At 38.1% G+C, this 13,516-nt stretch overlaps 1 protein-coding gene across 4 annotated transcripts in view; it reads right to left on the bottom strand.

Annotated features, from left to right (window-relative positions):
* The window catches only part of LOC117421324 (dymeclin-like), a 176,248-nt gene that overhangs the window by 112,067 nt on the left and 50,665 nt on the right, over positions 1-13,516 (bottom strand). The gene's annotated exons all lie outside the window — the stretch shown is intronic.

Genomic DNA, 13,516 nt, shown 5'->3' with positions numbered 1-13,516 from the left:
AGAAAATAGACTTATACAAAGGTTTTTACAGTAATTATTACGGATATTACACTATAGCAACTACTGCTAACACAATGCTTGGTATGCTAACTACTAGGCAAAAAAACTAAAACATACTTCAGCATTAATTGCATTTGAATTGTTATGGAGGCTGCAGTCTTAATGTTCTCGCTAAATGTGTTATTTCGCCCAACAAAGCATTTCAGATTCTTGTATTGCAGGCACAATACAAAGATGCTTCAAGGATTCACTCAATGCAAGTCCTTGATAGCAGAATACCAAGAAGCTGTAGTCAAGTTGCACAAGATCTACAGTAGTTGGTCTTACAATGCATTTACAATAAACAGCCTGAAAAGAAGGTGTTTATACTATAGTTGAATTACTTTACTCCAGTATTTGAATGTATTAAAAGGGAACACTAGCAGTTAAAACCTTGACCATGTTTCCAAGGTTTCCCATTGAACACTTGTTGAGTTTTAAAAGTATATGTTCTTTCTAGTTATGATTGAGTTTTTAAAATGATTGATGAATTACTTAGAGTATCTTATAACACAAATGACACTGAAAAATATGTATTAGTCTGATAGGTAAATATTCAGTGATTTGAATTATTTGTTAAAATACAGATACTTGCGATGTATCTGACCAGTGAAGGTTCTTGCGTGACTTGGTAGCACATTAGCTTATTAAAAAAATAGAGATGGATAATTGGTTATTATGTTGTGTGCGTTATATCCTGATCATAGCGTGAAACACTGCATTTTGAAATCTACAGAAACTCTGTGGTGCCTGACAATTAAACTGCTTCATGAGAGCGTGGAGAGCGGCAGCGTGCTTTGTGGAAAAGTGCAGAGCAGTTTAGAAGCAGTAAAGAGAAATTCAATCTTTAACTGCTTTAAGTCGGAAAATACAGTACATTGGGAAATTACTGCAGCTTCAATTCTAACAGCTGTGTGTTTTTTTTGATAAGCTGAAACTCCGAGCAGCCGATTCAAATTCTGTGTCGTTCTGAGACAAGGGGGCAGGGCAGAGCTAAAAAAGCATGAGAACACACACACACACACAAAAGCAAGGCAGTTCAAACAGCGACAGTGTGGGGAGAAGTGCTTCATGGAAAATTGAAAGCAGGTTGACTGCTGCAAAAACTAAACTTAAACTTACAAATAAATAAAATACATAAATAAATAAATAAATAATTTAAGCCAGTAATCTGTGACACCTGCATGATGTGGGGCATCCGAGAAAACCCAGCAGAGCTAAACCAAGTGTGTGCAAAGTGCTGCAAGATCCAGGACTTGCTTAAACGAGTAAGTATGCTAGAAATGGAGCTGCACAAAATGTTAGAGCAATAGGAGATTGAGGAGCTGGAACACCTGAAATTCTTGGATAGAAGAGGGTCGAAACAGCTGGTTTCAAATAGGCAGAGACAGGGGAAAAAAGAAGTAGTCAAACACAACCACCAGAAATCAAAACGTCAAACAAATTTGACCCACTTCAAAATGTAGACAATCATAACCGAACGAAAGGAACAACATCCAGGACCCCATAAACAATGTTGGCCAGGCAGCAAAAAAATAAATAAATGAACATTGCCAAGGGGGCTAAAACCAATTCCAAAAAGTTCTTCCAATATTACAACAGCAAAAGAACATTCAAGGAGGAAGTAAAATGTCTAAGAGATACAAATGGCAAAATCATAGACGAAGAGAAAAAAAATAGCAAATATATTAAATGATTATTTTTCACAAGTTTTTACAAAGGAGGATATGGATAACATGTCCCACATGTCGACCTGTTCCTATCCAGTTTTCAATAACTTTAGCGTAACAGAGGCAGAAGTGTTAAAGGGACTAGGAGCTCTAAAATAAACAAATCCCCTGGGCCGGATGAGATTCTCCCAATAGTACTCAAAGAAATGAACAAAGTTATTTACAAGCCGCTAACCAAGATCATGCAACAGTCTCTTGACACAGGGGTTGTACCGACAGACTGGAGAATTGCAAACGTAATACCGATCCACAAAAAGGGGGACAAAACCGAATCAGGTAACTACAGACCAATAAGCCTTACTTATGGAAACTATAATGAGATACAAATCTGAAAATTACCTATATGGTAACAGTATCCTGGGAGAGAGTCAGCATGGCTTTAGGAAAGGGAGATCATGTCTAACTAACCTGCTTGATTTTTTTGAGGATGCAACATCGACAATGGATAATTGCAAAGCATACGACATGGTTTATTTAGATTTCCAGAAAGCTTTTGACAAAGTCCCGCATAAAAGTCTCAAACTGAAAGCAGTAGGGATTCAAGGAAATGCATGCACATGGATTAGGGAGTGGTTAACATGTAGAAAAACAGAAAGTACTGATTAGAGGAGAAACCTCAAAATGGAGCGAGGTAACCAGTGGAGTACCACAGGGATCAGTATTAGGTCCTCTACTATTCCTAATCTACATTAATGATTTTAGATTCTGGTATAGTAAGCAAACTTGTTAAATTTGCAGATGACACAAAAATAGGAGGAGTGGCAAACACTGTTGCAGCAGCAAAGGTCATTCAAAATGATCAAGACAGCATTCAGACCTGGACAGACACATGGCAAATGACATTTAATAGAGAAAAGTGTAAGGTACTGCACGCAGGCAATAAAAATGTGCATTATAAATATCATATGGGAGAAACCTCAAAATGGAGCGAAGGCTAATGGTTACATTTCTATTTCAGGGACCAGGGTGTGACCCGGATGGCTTGTGGTGACGTCAGGGCAGCAAGTGAATTGACACAAGATTGTGAGGTAACCACTGCTTGCACACGTTTAATCATAAATAAACAAAATAAAAGGTTTGAACAAAATAGAACACAAATGCAAAACAAAATGGCACAGTGGCCAAAACAGACAGACTAACAAACAGACATGGAACAAACAAGTATCGTTCTGGTGTAAAGTTGCTGTCTGCTATCCATTTGCACAGCCGCTGCTTAGACAGGGCTTGACCATGGGACTTAGCTACATAGCAGACAAAAACATTTTCGGACTGCCTCCAACTTTTCGTCCTGTCAATGTAGTATACCAGAGTCTGCACTGGGCAGAGTATGGAGCGGTCGCTCCCTGTCAGACTGGAAAGGAGGTGGATGGAAAGCCTCCAATTCTAGACTGGTTGACATGAAATGCCAAGATCGTCCTTGGCAAAAAGGCAGGATTGGTACAGAGCGTAACCTTTGTCCTGGCCTCTGTAAAAATTAAGCAGGCTTTTGCAATGGAGAATGCCTGCATCTCACTCACTTTGCAGAGGTGACAGCAAGGAAGAAAACCGCTTTGAGCAATAAATATTTCAGCTCAGCTGAATACATGGGCTCAAATGAGTGCATTAAGCCCCACGTTTAACCTCCAGCAAGGAACAATGTCCTTCAAAGGCAGCCGAAGTGAGCTGCTGGGGAGACCAAATCAATTTTGACATAGCAAGCCGAAATGGCTGCCAAATAGACCTTTAACATGGAGAATTTCCTCTCATCAAAAAGGTCCTGCAAAAACTGCAGTACATCTGTCATGGGACAGGTAGTGGGGTAAAACCCACAAGGCAGGCACCATGTCTGAAAGAAGCCCCACTTTTACCCGTATTGAGAATGCGTGGATGCTGCGATGGCATTTTGTAGAGTGTCAATAACCCTACCGTTTAGACCCAGATGGCTCAAATGCAGCCGATCAGAGGCCAGACCCAGAGCTGCAGGCTCAATGGGTCGGGATGCCATAAGGTCCCCCATGCCTGACTGAGCAGGTAGCAGCGCTTGGGCAGTCTCACGGCTGGCCGCTCAGGAGCTGCATCAGGGTCTCCTGGGCCAATAAGGAGCTACTAGAAGAACCTTGACCAGTCCTGCCAGAAAGGGACCCAAGCAAATAGGACTAGTAGGCTACCATGATACTATTAGAATTGCCTATCCAAGTGCAAGTTCACCAGTGCACAGTATACAGATGCACAGGTGCTGTCTGTCTGCTTATAGATAGCAACTAGGCAGGTCAAGACCCGAACAAGACCGGTTTGGTACCGGACCAGGGGCGTGACTTTAGTATCGGGTTGGAACCAGGCACGGTACCAGGTCGGCACCAGTGCAGTAACCTCAGTCCCGGTTCGGTACCGGGTCAGGAACGGAGCGGGTCGTGACTTCAGTACCATACAGTACGGGTGCACTGGTTTGTAGTCGCCACGGGGTAGCAATGTACAGGGATGCCCACCTGTACAAGCTACAGGCAAAACCACTTAGTCAGTACACACACTAAACTGAGGGAAGCCTGCTTGTTAGATGGTAATAACAGCCTCAGTAACGGTGATGTTAAATACAGTCACCGAAAAGGCAAATAGATACGTGGATGAGATTGCAAGCAATCAATACCAGAAGCGTGTATCTTGGTCCTGCACAGTGCTGCTGAGCCCAGCAGCTGCTCTCACTGTATGTGTGTAAAGCACCACTTTGCAGATCGGCCTGCATGTAGTCTACGTAAAAGAAACAGAAAATACAAGAGGGCGAAACTTATCTACAAATGTTATGTTTGTGCTTTTTCAGACTTTGAACTACATTCAGAGTGAATTGTTAAACGCTATTCATTCAAATCGTTCGACTCTAATTGCATCATCACAAGAGACTAGTTGGCTGAACAACTTGTTGCAGCAATCACATACACAGATGGATAATACTGTACCAAACAAGCTCTGTCTACATGTAGAGTTTAAAAAAAATAACCCTGGATTATGAAAACCATTTCAAAAGACGCATATTTATCAAACCACTATTGTTGTAAAACTAGGAAGATGCAACTGTAATTACACCTCTTTTAAATTAAGGTATATAATTCAGTCTGAATTAGCAATGTCATCAGAGGACCTATATTGAGCTTGTAAGCCTGAATAAGACTTATTGATTTCAAGATCCTGCTCCTCACTTGCAAAACTGTTAACAGTCTCGTCTTGACATACTGTAAATGCGCATGATTGATTCTACTTTACACCCACTCTGTCTGCGTTCAGGCTTTCTTTTAATTCCACGTTATTCTTACTGATCCTTAGATTTGTATATATTTAAATATTAGATGTTCATTACATATATATAGTGATCACTTTGGTTGTGCAAGACTCTCTAAAAATATTTTAGCGGTAGGTGACAAAACCGGAAGTCTTTCCAGTATTTTAAACAGATTAAATGGGACTAAGTAAATTGACGACACGTTTATCGGTTATACTACCCAAAGTGGACTAAAATTGGCAGCCTCAGCACCTAGTAGAAGACTCTAGCTAGTAATATTTCACAGCCACTCAGAAACATAAGAAAACCACCACATTTGGAGTTATGAGAGCTTGTATATGACTTGTCAAAGAATGTACAAGCTTTACGCTGGGGACTATTTTACATATAACATTGTAGATTGGATAATAATTCTGCCATAATGTGGAAATAGATCTCTATATGCATTAATTTAGAAAACAGGCAATGTGATTTGTACAGTTAATGTGATTTGAACTTTTATTCAAAACCTTATGGAATGAAAGCCTGTCTCTTAAGAAATAGAGTTATAATCCCAAGCTATATGTCAGGAGCGGTCATTAATTAATACATGTTTAAAGTTATTTTTGGTTTATAACTGTAAAACTACCTGACAAAGCAGTCACTAACTACCAAGAATGGACCCATTACTCAGGGATTATTACTTACTCCAAATAGTAAAGGTGCACACTTGGTCATATTCAAATTGTACAGACGTTTAAGTAATAGATGTTGAGAAGCTTATCAGCTTTGTACAGTAAACAGTACGCTTGCCCAACAAGCACATGTTCTAGCCATTGTGGATTCCTGATTATCTCTATCAAGGTGCAGTGTAAATACACCCAGGCTTATATTGCTTAATGAGGGATTGGTGCCACAGAAAAAGTGCTGTTACTCATTTCCCTTATAACACAGCCCATTTTTGTTGTGGTTGCTCTTCGTGCTTTGAAGTCTGAGCGCATTCCAGTTGAAGCAATACATTTCTGCTAAGTCTCACGCCATTCGCAGGCTGTTACCCAGCCAGTAACTTATACCACTGATGTGCATGAGCAAGTGCGGGCAGCGCTTAACAGAAACTGGGATGAAAGATGCCTAATATAACCAGAGTCATGGACTACTGTGCTTGCACAAGCTCAAGAAACAGGGCCAGCTGCCAGTCTGATTACTGGCACTAAAGCCAACACTAATCTTCTCAGGTCACTGTAGGAAAGAACCACATTTACAGGAGGAAAACAAATGCAAAAGTTATATTTAAAAGGCAAGGATATTTAACAGCATTAACTTAAGGGACTGTGGAGCTGGATAGTATGGCAGAAGTCTTTCTCCTCCAGGGCATGGAATTAAAAAAATCAAGCCCTACTCAAATTATATTCTGTTTAAATGCCCATTGACAGTTTTATGTGGGAACAATTTTTTGTGATTCTTTACATTTTTATTTAAGCACCAAAAAAGCAACTTATGTAAATGACTGCATACCAAACCACTGTATTTGTCACTCGATGTTTCATTCTAACAGAGACTGGTTTAATTATAATGTTCTTTAACATTTCAGCATACTGGAGGATGTCACTGAATTCAGCTCCCCACACACTGACCTTATACTGAACAAATAATTACAAATATGATGTAAACAATCACTCTAAATCCAATTTAAATTAAAAAATACGAAATGAACACAAACATGAAAGCACCAGTACAATATTTCGTTTTTAGCTTTATTAAAACATTTATCCCGGACACACAACCGAGATGCTGCTACTTTTTATATGACTTGGTTTAAAGGGGGGGGGGGGGTGCATTAGGCATAAAGATCATCTGGGGGAAAAGTGTAGCAGCAAGGCATCCCAGTGCCTAGGTCTCAATCCTGTCTGGGTGAAGGGACGAACACCAGAGGATTAGGGTTAAGCCCAGAGGCTACTGGGCAGCCCTGGCCATCAAAACACAGCAGGGATGGTATCTTGCAAGAATGTCCAAATAGTTCAGTCAGAAAATCAGTATAGAACAAGCCTCTGGAATGTACTGTAAAAATGAGTTTAAAAAGAGTGTGACACAGCTGATGAAAGACTAAAATGTGAAAATATACACTCAATTGATTATTCGATCTTTGCACATTGTGCTGCACACATGCGAGTTACAATACACCCTTAGACCATGCAGACTGCCACTTCACAACGTGTACTGCAGGCCTACATAGAGTAATAAAGGCATTAGTCTAGTTCTGTGATATAGGTATATACTGGATGGGTGTGGTAGTATACCTGTAGATACAGTGTATGTCAATGAAAAGAACAGTTTTGGGGAATGCCAGTCACATACAGAAGTAGTTTATATAATGTTACTGTCAATACAGTACATTTTAACAGAGGCTTAGAAACCCGTTAACACATACACAGGTAGCTTTCAATTCATTTGGAAGACTAAATTGAGCCCAACAGTAATATGCATGCAATGCCTGTATGCAACAAGAATACAGATAGAAACTTGTGTGTTAACTGCACATTTTAATTAACATATTCACTTATTAATAAAATACAGATATCACTGTACAGCATGTGGACTAGAAAATAATTGGTGTAAGAATATTTCCCCAAGTAAATAAAAAGCAAGTCATTTAATTAACATTATCTGATTTGCTAGTTGAACCTTCTGGTCAATTTCTTGTTTCTCTTGTAGTTTGATTATGTAGCTTTACTGAATGTTACTTAACCCTTTGCTACCCCGTGCCCAATATATTTGACATTGAGAAAATAAGCATTAAAATAGGTATAGGAACATACCCAGTGCAGTAAAGGTTTACTATTTAAGAACTGGGGCAAACTGACTGAATCTGCCGCTATAGGGATTTTATTTCCATCTCATGGAGGATTTGTGTATCTCTGGACAGGAGTACATATTTTGAGTTTGGAGTTTCATCTAGGCCAAGCACTGAACATGTTGTTTTCCATTTCAAGTCAATTTATTAACAGACTATGCCATTTCACCAGTGTAGCAGAAAACTACCAGACCTACCAAAACAAACCTGCTTCAAAACAAAACTTTAGTTGAATTGGTGCAGTGTTATTGATTTGGGACCCTCTAAAGGCAAGGGAAATCTGTTTGTTGTAAACGTTCATTCATTTTAATGATATTTTTGACAAGCATCAGGCTTCAAAGAGACATTTCTCACCTCTCATTAGCAGACATTCTCCAGAACTGTTTTGTTGTTGTTTTTTGCTTTCCAGATTCCATTTTCACTTCCTCTCAAGTAAAGTAACAGGTAATAGGACACCACCTATTAGCCTTATACAGTACGTGCATCCTGAGCAGTAGATAGAAAACTATAGCGACTATTCTAATGGCATTTGACTTGCATCTTTAATTTTCGCCTATTTTTTGTCCATTTTTAAAAACAAACTAGGTAGTTTAATATTACGAACAAAATATCTTAACACTCAAGTTGTTTCCTCCTTGTTTGTGCGACATTAGCATTCCCTTTGAAAAAACAGGAGGAAATAAGAGACTGAGAATGTTTTGAGAACAACAAAAAGAAAATGGGAGATAAACCAAGTACAGCCATCCAACTTACAGCATTGTGACAGGATAAATCCGTTTCATCCACACAAAAAATAACTTGCAAATCAAGCTTTAAAACACAAACAGCAAAACAAGACAAGACTTTTGAGAACGTTACACTAATGAGATACAGATGAGTTTTTAAATCCTTGGTTATTACCCCTTTAAGTGCTACAATTTACATTGTATGTTCATAGAACTAATCATCGCTCAAACTTGGATTAGACTGAAAAGTGTCCTAACTTCAAACTAAATTATGAGGATGTGGTAAAAGTTCTCTCTCTCTCACTGTATGGGTAATATCCCCTCACATTTCAACCTCCTTCCATTACTTTTTAGCATTGTCCTATATTGGTGTACTGCCATCTGCTGACTATGAGGGGATCTGCAGAAGAACAAGGTCAAAGCACTGGTGGACCAGAAGATGATGTGTAATAAAGCTAGTTAAGTGGACACATTTAAAATGGATTGAAGCATATAGTTTTGTAAATGTTTTTTTGGTTTTTTTTTGTAACCAAAAACCTGAACGTTTACCACAGCATCCTACAAAAAAATGTGCTGTGCTACATAACATTTTGTTCAGGAGAACGTCCTTAATGAACTCAGTGTCTTAAAACTGTGATACTTATTATTAAGATTGTATTGGCATTGACAGAGAAGTAACTATTTTACTTCTAATGCAAAACACTACTTTTGTTAAATCCATTAATACGAGTGTATATGTGGGTTTTTGTGGGACTTTATCTACATTATTCACCTGACATTTTGGGGTTAAAATATTTTCTTTGAAGTCAATGCGTGATTGTGACCAAAATAACTTTTAAATACGACAGGCTCCTAAATCATAAAACTAGCTTTAACATTGTAGTCACGGACATATGAAAATGACACACCCTACTAAATCTAGAAGCTAACCTTAAAACTAATAGAGTGAGTCAGTGTGATACATTTCATTGTGGAGGGTGGGTCTGGCTTTGTAGCAGATGCAGTATGCCACACTAATGCCACTGTGCTTCATAAAGTATTTTAAGGTACAACAATTGTTTATCATATTGTCAAAAACACACACTGTAACAGGATGAATTGTAAATGAAAAAAAAAGATGAAAAGCAAGGAAGAATGAACCTGCTATGCATTGATGGATGAGCATTACAGGTAAATAAGTAAATCATTTAAATTAGAAAAGCATCTGTGAATATAAATCTTGCTGTATTTTCTAAATAGTAGTGGTATGTGTATTTTGTTTGGCTTGACCAACAGTTACTAAGGTGAGGTTTACAAACATTAACATACAGTAAACACAACATTTGTGTCTGCTTCAAGATGGTATCTTAAAAGGTGCTCTTGTAATTTAACTGTATCGAATTGTTTATTCCACAATAACTTTGAATAATTGAAAGCTTGTATGCTCTTGTCACAACTAGTGTTCTGGTTCTTTTCCATCAAGATGGTATAGTATCAAGCAGAACTCACATACAACCTTGATCAGAAACTTTGTGCAATGAACCTCAGTCTATGCCATTCTAGGTCCCGAAATACCAGACCAGTGATTTGTTGTCGACTTTCTTCTGATAAGAGTAAGACTGAAGCACCAATATGAATAAACTTTTGTACAGAGTTAGGTACACCTTGCTTTTGAATTAGGTACAAACTTGTTTCCAATTGATTTTGAAGGATACACTAAAAAACAGAGGTGGTCACACCTGACACTTCGAAGCACCTTGCAGATGCCACTATGATGTTCTCTGTATAAGGTAATGGCTGCAGATACCACAATTTGTTTACTAGATTGTATTATGCAGTGTGGAACAACAATAAGTACACAGAAAACTAAAGGAGACATGAACCGAAACATGTGTCTACTTATAATATTACATTTGAATATTACGTTTTCAAGTTATGGCCGACAACTTGAAACTGAGCAAACTTTAAAAGTGTTTCAAGACTGTAAAGCATTTAAGAGGGCCTCCACCATAGAATAATGAGTGATCTGCTTGGGTTTCGATTGGCTTAGATGATCTGTATGGTAAATTACTCCTCCTAGTAACTCAACACATAATTCAAGGAAACTAAATGAGGAGTTAAAGGCATTCTTAGGCCCTCCCTTTGGGAAAACAAAACAACAACCAATAAACTATTATTCTAAGAGTCCATTCAAAATGAGCTGCCTACTGATCCTGGACAGATATCCTTATATAAAAAGGACAAACAAAACCTATCCTGGGGACAAGCATTGCTGGGAAAATGAAGCTGTGCATAAATTAACGATGGATGGAATTTCATTTTGGCAAAGCTGTCTTCGAAAATGGTATCCAAAGAACATAATCTTAAAGATTAGCTGCCAAATATCATTGGTTTGAGGGACTGTCCGGTATGAAATCATTGTTCTGGAACAGCTTAAATTTGATTAGGGACGGGGCATTGTAACCAGAGATAGCAAATAAGACAAAGATAGTAAAAGTCTGTCTCCCTGCCCGTCACTGTGTTCTTGGTGCATTTTGGAACACAACAAGAACAAAGATGTTGCTTTCCATTAAAAGTCTAATACAACTTGCCATGCCAAACTGATTTAAGCCATGTTAACTTGGATTATGATCTCATTGCAGCTACAGAGTTGGAAATCCATGGAACAGAAGATGCCTCAATAATAGATATTGGTGGGAACTCTTCTATGGACCAAACCTCAAGCAATTCCCCAGCATGGTATTATCACCATCATTTACTTGTTATTAAAAAGTTGTCCAAACCAAGTTCTATCACAATGGGATATAGCCTACAGTCCTAAAGATGAGCAAATAAACCTTCACTATTTCTATTACCAGCAGATGCCAATTACAAATAACAAAGCCTTTATCATTCAAATACTGTCCTCTGTATACAGTTTGTTTATTTATTTATTTTTGTAAATCACCAAGAATACTTTTTGAAATGTCAGTAGTTATATCTGCCACCATTAATATAGTGTTTTGATTTAAAAGCAGTAAATTTTTTTAATGAAAACGGGTGTAAAATATGTATAAAACTGTACATTTTTCTTCAATAGGTTGTTGAAAAAAGGAGTAGGTATCACAGGGAATACAAACATTCTGAATGTGAATCCTAATGAATTTCCTCATTGTATGGACAACAATCCACAGAGAATACAATATAAACCACTTATAAGAACAATGGGGGCACTTGCAGTAAACTTGTACGAGAGAGAACATCTATTCTTTTGACTTAACCCTGTTCATCAGGAACAGAAATCTTGTTTGGATCTTGTGTAAGAAAACAATGTCTACCTCTTCCTGTTTTCTCAACAGTCACAGCAAACAAAAAGATTTCTGTCCTATATATGCTATATTTTACACAAGACTCGCTGATTATCAAATAAAGCGCAACAATATGTTGAGAAATTAAAGAGCATGTTGGAAAATAAATAATTTACTGACAACCTTTAATTTTTAACATTACTTGGGCAAACCGAGCCCTCTGATTGGTTATTATTATTATTATTATTTATTTATTAGCAGGACGCCCTTATCCAGGGCGACTTACAATTGTTACAAGATATCACATTATTTTTACATACAATTACCCATTTATACAGTTGTTTTTTTTACCTGAGCAATCTAGGTAAAGTACCTTGCTCAAGGGTACAGCAGCAGTGTCCCCCACTGGGGATTGAACCCACAACCCTCCGATCAAGAGTCTAGAGCCCTAACCACTACTCCACACTGCTGCTCCGATGGTTAGAGGCATGTACAAATATCACAACAATGCACCGATGTGGAGATTGTCCAGAAGTGCGTGCACCTCTAAAGAGCGTCCTTCAACAGCGATGGAAACTGAAGCTTCGGCATCTTGGTTTTTTGCTACTTATATTTTAGGCTTTTTATAGTTCTTTATTCAGGACAACGTTTTATAATAATTTTCAATTTGGAACCAATCCCATTTTTGTAACAGGATGCCAACCCTTTGTTTATCCAGCCTGGTCATCCAGAGTCATTTTAACTTTTGATGACTTCTTTGATGATGGAGGCCTTCACATGTTTCAGGACCTTGAAAGAGACCTACTCCCTTCTCGACATCTCTTATTTTATGTACTTGAGGTTCTGATTAGCTACGAGTAGGGGTCTACTTAAATCGCGGTAAATTTACGTATTTTTCACGGGTATGTTGCGGAATAAAATTAGGATTTCGCGGACATTTCACGGACATGTTTAAACATTAAATAAAACCTAAGTAGACAGTATTTCAGAACACTATAAAGCCTAAAAATAGTGGTACTTGCTTCCTTACTAAAACAGAGTGCTGACATTTGTTAAAGGCAAGTATACAGCATCCCCCTGCAGTTGACTTGCCCATACATTGAGACTGCACGTCTGCATCCACTGAATTGGTTGGAAGTTAAGGCAAAGCTTTGCCAAGTTATACAGATGTGGAAATCGATTAGAAACAGCCCAAAAACTCGGTTACACAAGGGCATCTGGCATACTTTAATAAAGTCAATGTATGCAGCACGTTCGTTGTCATGTTATTTGTCCCATCCAATAATCAATTTATTAGTACCGAGTCAAAACAAAGAAGACGTGGCTTTTCGGGTCTAAAATTCCAACTGTAAGCAGCAGGTTGAAGCGAGGTGGCTGTGCTGGATCGTTTTAGTACTGACAGGAATACTTTTTGTCTGGGCTGACTTTTCAGTTTGGTTTCTGAAAGCTGTTTATTTTACGTTCTGTTCAGCAGCCTCTGAAGTAGCCTTTTGTTTAATGTGTGATTCTGAAGCTAAATAGCGATCAATCGTATTTTCTCCAAATACACATTAAGATATGGAAAACAATTACCTCAGTCTGCATGTAGTTTATTTGGGAAATATCTTAAAATGATCATCAGCCAAAATATACTTTGCTTTTTTGTTGTCCATTTCTACTATTTTCCCTCCAATGCT

Source organism: Acipenser ruthenus, chromosome 2, assembly GCF_902713425.1.
Source record: "Acipenser ruthenus chromosome 2, fAciRut3.2 maternal haplotype, whole genome shotgun sequence".
Lineage (NCBI taxonomy): Eukaryota > Metazoa > Chordata > Actinopteri > Acipenseriformes > Acipenseridae > Acipenser > Acipenser ruthenus.
The sequence above is the reverse complement of the archived record's forward strand: the minus strand, read 5'-3'. Positions and strand labels throughout refer to the sequence as shown.